Consider the following 8,243-nt stretch of genomic DNA (forward strand, 5'->3'; position numbering starts at 1 on the left):
TTTAATTCTTAGTCCTGTGCTAGTAGTTAGTTGTTTCGATTGGATGCGATCCCAATCGAATCCAATCAGACCGATCTGTTCTTGTTTCGTACAGTGTGTGTCCTAGGATCTGCTACTGCTACTGCTAGTGTGTCCTAGGATCTGTATTCATGCTAGAATCCCAATGATAGTGTGCTTTGCTAGGATCTGTGTTCATGGTAGGGTCTTGCTAGGATGTGTGTTCATGCGAATGGCATGTTCATGTTTAAGCTAGGATCATGTTCATGTTGCTAACATACATGTTCAAGCCAGGGTTTGTGTTGATTGTTATACATGCATGTAGTAGGACCATTTTAGGATGCTACCAAATGTGCATGGCTGCACGTGGGTGCTATTGTCACTTGTTGTTGCTATTTTTAGATGTTTCCATGCTTAGGATAGTGCACTGATGAGTGGCAGTTTGCAGAAAAGTAGATGGCACTGATCATTGGCACTTGCTGTTGGGCAAGTCCACTGATCAGTGCCACTGATCAGTGGCATTTTCCCAATAGCAAGTGGCATTTGCCCATAGAAAAATGCTACTTATCAATGTCACTTGCTATTGGGCAAGTCCACTGATTAGTGCCATTTGACTAACAACAAGTGGCATTTGCTTAAAGAGTTTGTGCACTGATCAGTGGCATTTGCTCTTGGGTAAATGTCTCTGATCATTGCCATTTTGCAAAGAGTTTGTGCACTAATACTTATCATTTTACCTGTCAAGATATTGAAGACTGACTGGGATGTGGCGGATGGAGGAGCTTAGGTTTTTTGAATAGTTTGTGCACTAATACTTATCATCTTACATGACAAGATACTCTCCCCTCTAGTTGCTATGCATCACCATGATCTTGCGTGTGCGTAGGATTTTTTTGAAATTACTGCGTTCCCCAACACAAATACCATTAGCGGGCGAGGCGAATCTCGCGGGCGGAGCGGTAGGGCTCGAATAGCGCCTCCTGCTCCGCAAGGTCCGCGTCCGCGCGCGACCGCCCTGCTGGCGGCGACCGACGCATCCACTTGCAGATGCTCCTGGAGGAGGTTGTGGTTGTAGTTGGCATCGTCCTGCGCCTCCCGAAACTGCTCCTCCCGCACCATGTCCATATAATGGGCACGTGCCTCGCCGATGGTCAGGGTGCAATGCACCGGTGAGAGTGGAGCGGAGGAGGGTGCCGGAGAGGAAGATGAGGGTGGCGTTGGCTCGTCGTCGAAGGCGTCCTCCATTTGCACGTCCTCTGGCTGCCTGCCGGCCTGCTAGTCGGCAGCAATGGCGGCCATGGAAATCTTCCGCTCTGACGTCAGCCCATCCTAGAGAGCTTTCGCCGCGGAGGGGTCCATGGCGGGGGTGGTGTGGAGAGGATGGCTGTGGCTATGGCCGGGGCACCGGGCAGCGGTTTATATCGCACTGGTGGGTGGCAGACAGACAGACGGGTAGCGCCAGAGGAGATGCCTCGGCAATCGCATGCCATCAATGCGGGCCGCAGACGGATGGACGGGCAGCCGTCGTGTCATTTGAACGCGCGACAGTCGCCTACATCGGGAAGTGGTGCGGGAGGCGCTCTCTTAGCCGGCGCGTCGCTTCAATGCCGGCGCCAGTGAGCGGTCGCGTCCGCTCTGGGCGGGCATGAATGCGGGCGCTGACGCTCTGGAGCGATGCTGACCGAAAAAGCACGAGAGGGGTGAGGTTTTTTTTCTGGGCCAGGGCGGTCAGACATGGGCTTGGGATCGGTCCGGACTCCCGCAAACCTTCCCCAATTTTGTCTCTCGTTTATGGGAGAAATCACGTCCGGACCACTCCGCGGATCAATACAGGCCCGTGTTGGATGGCTTCCGCGGTCCAGATAGCTAAGAGAGGTTTATGGGTCGGCGTTGGAGACGCCCTTACTTAACTTTCCATATTAATTCTCTCTACCCCATTACAAACCAACACCTTGAGATTGACGAAGTCGCTTAAGATGCCTTCATAATCAACGCGAACATCTCCTTTTAATGAACACACATTATCAGAGGCCCTGAAATAAAACCAGAAAATACAAGCACGAATGTCAGGTCTAGAACCTAAACTCTGGTGGGGTCTAACCATGGAAATGTAGGTCGAGAGGTCCCTGGATCGCTCATTCGGGACGCACGTGTACAATCCTTGAAGTGATCGTTTTTGACCTGAAGTTTGGACTTTGCAACAGTTTGAATATCTTTCAAATGGATGTATCTAGCCTAATTAATTCTGGACAGAGGGATTATTGGCAATGAGTACTACGTATTACCTCCGTCCCGAATTAATTGTCCTAAATTTATCTAGATATGAATGTATATAGACACTATTCAAGACAGAGGGTAGGAAATAGAAGATAAACACTAGGCATCCACTAAAAAAAGATGAACACGAGGCATCACAAAGCTATGTGAAAGCAGTGGCGGAGCTTGGCCCAAATAGTTGGGCGAGCCGGTTGAAGGAAATAAGTATGGGCTTATGTTTTCGTCCCAAAAGTAGGTATACAATAGAAAAAATTTGTGGGCCGGGTCGGCCTTGTTGGAGCAACGCCACTGATGTTAGGTCTGGCTAAAAAATGCTATTGTCTCAAAAAAGAAGGCTAAAAAATGCTATGTGAAGTAAAATGTGGAATCGCCGCATGGCACACACAATAGTATTAGGAAAACTCTTTTAATCAACTAGCCGATTTCTGGGTTCATCCACCGCTTCGCTCGTGTGACACCTGTTCACGTGACGTGGTGCCCATGGCTCCGTCTACCTTAACCAACCTCAACCACTTATTCCTTATCCTGAGCATTCTCTTGCCCACCTACAAGCAAGGTAGCCATCAACTATCTCTGTTCATGTCTTGCAGCTCCTTCACCACGGCTAGGCGCAAATCTGGTGGTGAGCTTGCAAGCTGCAACACATGGTGGGTCTGTAGCAGCAGCGGCGGGGCGCTCCTCGGCTTGCGGCAGGGGCAGCAATGCTTGCAACTGTAGATCACGGTCATCTGCTGTCTCCACCACGGCCATCAGTCGTCGCAGGTCCGTCGGCCGCCATGGAGCATCCGACTGTGCTTGGCACGGCCATCGACGACCTCCTCCCATCGCCCCCGACAATCACTGACCACCCCCTACTGCAATTGCAACGACAGAGCTGAAAAGGACGGAGACGAACAGCGGTGACATGGTGTTTCTGCCACATGATTTCCTTTGCAAATTTCTACAACATCACGTGTGTTGCAGAAGTTCCTTCCGCAACAACTCCTGTGTTGCAAAAAAGTGAAGATAAAAAAAATCCGCAACATCTTTGTTGCAAAAAAATTATGTAACAATATCTCTATTGCAAAGAAATTTTGTAACAAGACTTCTGTTGTAAAAAGAAAATTCTGCAACAAGACCTCTATTGCAGAAAAAAAATTATAACAAGACTTCTGTTGGAAAAATAAAATTCTGTAACAAGACCTCTATTATAAAAAACAATCCGCAACAAGACTTTTGTTGCAATGATGGAGCCATCGCTTGGCTGCTTGGCCGCTCGATACGCTACATCTGACGTCTCGCGATCCGGCTGATCTTTTTGAAAGATCAGCCGGCGGACGCGTAGCGTCGCTCATAGTATTATGCGAAAGACCGTGTTAAGAAGAAAAAGTCCACCACAACATTGTTTAAAGTCAATTATTGAATTAGTGTTATGGAAGGGGACGCGGAGTTTCTGCACCCGAGCTCAAATGAGCTCGGGTGAACAGTAAAATCAAAAATAAATCAAATTTTTTTTAAAAAAATCCAAAGTTTTTTGGGAGAAACATTGACAAAAGTTCTAAGTGCTTGCAAAAATTCGCCATGAAATCACATTTCTAGAAGGCGCGGCAAAAAAAACAAAATCAGTACTCTGAAAAAGCTACTTTCAAAAGCATTTTGGAGCACTGAATTTGTTTTTTTTGCCACGCTTTACAGGAATGTGATTTCATGATGAATTTTTGCAAGCACTTAGAACTTTTGTCGATGTTTCTTTCAAAAAAAATTTGGAATTTTTTGAATTTATTTTGAATTTTTTTCGATTTTACTGTTCACCGAGCTCAAATGAGCTCAGGAGCAGAAAGGCACTTTCGTATGGGAGGAATGTTTTTCTCCACTTCACACACGGAAATATGTTGCCATATCTCTGATTCCCATTACCATCCCGTACCCTGGTGCTAGCGCCTAGCAGGAGGAGCTCTCTACTTTCTTTCTCTCGATTTGTTGATTGATTGATGGCGCTTGTGCACGCGACATGGTATGCTCGAACTGGCGGTTGTTTTTGTCGTTGTTTTCCTCATCTCGAACGCGGCAACGTAAAGACGAGAGGCGAGAGTAACGTGGGACTGTAACCTCCGTGGATGTTCCACCGGCATACCGAAGGTTCCCGCCATAAGGGAATCTCTTTGAGACTGATCCGTTGGTCCCACTCCGACCATCGACGATGGTTGGAAGTCAGCGGTGAATGTGCTTTCATGTCATACATGTACAAGGTGCCACCCAGCATGTAGCAGAGCATCTCGCCATCGTCAACCCAGGCGCTCGAAGGGCCGAAGTGGCTAGCGAGTCGATTGATCTCAAAGCTATAGCGCAGATCCCACTGCGGCTGTTTTGTTGGAATATTAGGCAAGTTCATGATTAATTCCAGTAAATAATTCATGACTAGAAGAGATACTAGCATGCAATAATCTAGCAAACTAGAAGAACAGCAAGACATGCATAACAGCAGCAAGCACGTAACAATAGCTGTAGAAACAGACATGAACAAAGGATGTTGGACGTACTGATCGTTAGCTATTATGGGTGCGACAGTGTTGATGACGATGTTGGCGACGATCTGCTGCTGACGGCGATGAATACGACGATGAGTAGCACCGCCCGACTTGGACGGAAGACGACCCGTGATGACGAATTTGAGCAGTCGCGCACAACGCTTCCAAAAAACCTAATTCGTCCTCTCCCGGTGCAGGATCGCAAAGACGAACGGTTCCGGAGACCTGCTCTTCCACGCGCCGATGCACGCCGGCGTTTGGGATGGAGTAGACTACGATGGCGGCGCAAGTTGTGAGATGAGGCAAAACCCTTGGTGTTTTTCGGTGTGTCTCTGGCCGTAGCCGGTAGCTGTATATATATTAGGACCAGAGGCGGTATTGTGTCGCGACCACAATCCCAAACCGACTTGGTTTCTAATTCGTATACTTACCGGACAAGAAATCAAAAACTTGTCTGCCAAGACACGGCAAAAGGAAGCTGCGCTCCTGCAAGGAGACGGACCGGATTTCGGCGGACCATTCACGCGCATGTCGCATGTACGCCTCGCCTCTCGCCCCGCCCCGCCCCGCCCCGGCCAGGCGAGGCGAGGCGAGCGAGCGCGTGCGTGTGGTTTTCCCTTTCTCTTCTCACACACCACTTAGAGTGGTGGAGAGAACCCACTATATAAAGAGGTCCAACTCTTCTTCAACTTCCAAGGTGGGACTAAACTTAGCACCACCACTTGCCATTTTACACATGGGCTTTGAGATTTCAGAAATTGCTATGGGCCTAGCCCATTAATTCTAATAATCCCCCACCAGATCTCAAATACCCATTTAGAGATTTGCCTTCTCTCACCACTTGTTTAATATACCAGTGTTTCAGCAGAGACTGTTAAGTTGAACTTCTGCCTAGAACTTTAAGCTACATCCATTCACAACTTGACAATGGACTATGCCTTGAATTTCTAGTTTTGTGTGAACAGGTTTCACTCAAAGTCTTAACCAGTACCTGACCGCCAGTAGGCTACCCCGCGGTTTGGAGCTTATACGTCATCCTGGTCTCTTCGTGAGTTTACTAGAGATCACCCAAATCTCATAGACTGCGACGTTTACAGTCAGAACTCATATAGGTGTGTTCTTTCAAGACTGCTCTGTAGGGCAGCATCTTTGCTAATTATAGCCAATAGAACCACATTAAGGCATGTTGCCGACCTGCCTTACAGATCTGAGAGTTTTGCATCTTCACTTGGAGACGATCATAAGTTATTACTCTCCTCAGTTAACCAATAGCTTGTTCTTCCCAGATCCTAATTCATGGGATCTCCGATCACAAAGGTTGGGTTACTACTATGGTGTAACATCTATGGGTCTCATACCCATCTCCCTCGATGCAATATCTATCACATTTCGTGATAGTCCCTTTGTAAAGGGATCTGCCAGGTTTTTGTCTGTTTGTATATATGTAACAGTTATTACTCCGGAGTTTCTCAACTTCCTGACAGACTTCAAACGTCTTTTGACGTGTCTTGATGACTTTGCATTATCTTTAGAATTGTTCATTTTAGCGATAACCGTTTGGTTATCACAATTCATAAGAATAGCCGGTATAGGTTTTTCAACAACCGGCAAGTCCATCAAGAGCTCACGCAGCCATTCTGCCTCAACAGTAGCTGCGTCCAAAGCAGTTAATTCTGCTTCCATAGTTGACCTCGTCAATATGGTTTGCTTGCAAGACCTCCATGACACTGCGCCACCACCATGAGTAAATACATACCCACTTGTTGCGTAAAGTACATCAACATCGGAGATCCAATTTGAATCACTATATCCTTCTAGCACAGCAGGATGCCCTGAATAAGTAATTTCATAACTCATAGTACCGCTCAGATAGCGCAAGACCCTTTCTAGTGCATGCCAATGATCATCACCCGGGTTGGACATGAACCTACTCAGTTTGCTCACAGCAAAAGAGATATCTGGTCTTGTAGCGCTAGCTAAGTACATGAGTGAACCGACAATTTGAGAGTATCTTAATTGATCTCTCGTTTCTTTCTTGTTCTTTCTGAGTGTCACGCTGGGATCATAAGGTGTTGGAGAAGGCTTGCTATCCATAAAACCGAATCGGTTCAAGACCTTCTCAACATAGTGAGATTGCGTTAATGTAATCCCACTCTCATCCTTAATAAGTTTGATGTTTAGAATTACATCGGCTTCTCCCAGATCTTTCATGTCAAAACTTTTTGATAGAAAAGACTTGACCTCATTAATTGCATTAATGTTTGTACCAAAGATCAGTATGTCGTCCACATACAAACATAATATGACACTATTGCCTCCACCATGGCGATAGTAAACACACCTATCAGCCTCGTTAATGACAAATCCTGCAGAAGTCAAAGTTCTTTCAAACTTCTCATGCCATTGCTTAGGTGCCTGTTTCAGACCATACAAAGATTTTAACAACTTGCACACCTTTCTCTCTTCACCCTTTACCACAAACCCATCAGGCTGATCCATATAGATCTCCTCTTCCAACTCTCCATTGAGAAAAGCTATCTTTACATCCATTTGATGAATGATAAGACCATAAGAGGCAGCCAAGGAAAGTAACACTCGAATGGTGGTCATTCTAGCAACGGGTGAATAGGTGTCAAAGTAATCTTCGCCTTCTTTCTGAGTGTAGCCCTTGGCCACTAGCCGCGCCTTGTACTTATCAATAGTACCATCAGGCTTTAGCTTCTTTTTGAACACCACTTACAGCCCACAGGTTTACAACCATATGGTCTATCAGTTAGTTCCCAAGTTCCATTAGAAAGAATTGAGTCCATCTCGTTATGAACAGCTTCTTTCCAATCATCTACATCCGGAGATGCATATGCTTCTGCAATCGTCTTGGGTGTGTCGTCCACAAGGTATACAATGAAATCATCACCAAAGGATTTTGCAATCCTTTGTCTCTTGTTCCTTCTAGGAACTTCATTGTTATCCTTCTCAAGGACTTCCTCATGTGATTGTTCGAAATATTCATCAGTTGTACTAGATTCAGGAATTATCTCAGAAGAAAATCTAGCAATGCTATGCATATCTTTCATAGGAAATATGTTGTCAAAAAATGTTGCATCACGAGATTCCATTATAGTATCAACATGCATATCAGGTACTTCAGATTTTACCACTAAAAACCTACAAGCAATGCTCCATTGAGCATACCCTAGAAAGACACAATCCACTGTCTTTGGTCCAAGTTTGCATTTCTTAGGAATAGGAATATTGACCTTTGCCAAACATCCCGAAGTGCGCAAATAAGAAAGTGATGGTTTTCTCCCAACCCACTCCTCATAAGGGGTTTTCTCTTTATTATTGTTGGGAACTCTATTCAGGACATGACATGAAGTCAATAGAGCCTCCCCCCACCATGCCTTAGATAAACCAGCAGTGTCTAACATGGCATTCACCAAGTCAGTCAATGTGCGGTTTTTC

This window comes from Triticum dicoccoides, chromosome 5A (genome assembly GCF_002162155.2).
Source record: "Triticum dicoccoides isolate Atlit2015 ecotype Zavitan chromosome 5A, WEW_v2.0, whole genome shotgun sequence".
NCBI lineage: Eukaryota > Viridiplantae > Streptophyta > Magnoliopsida > Poales > Poaceae > Triticum > Triticum dicoccoides.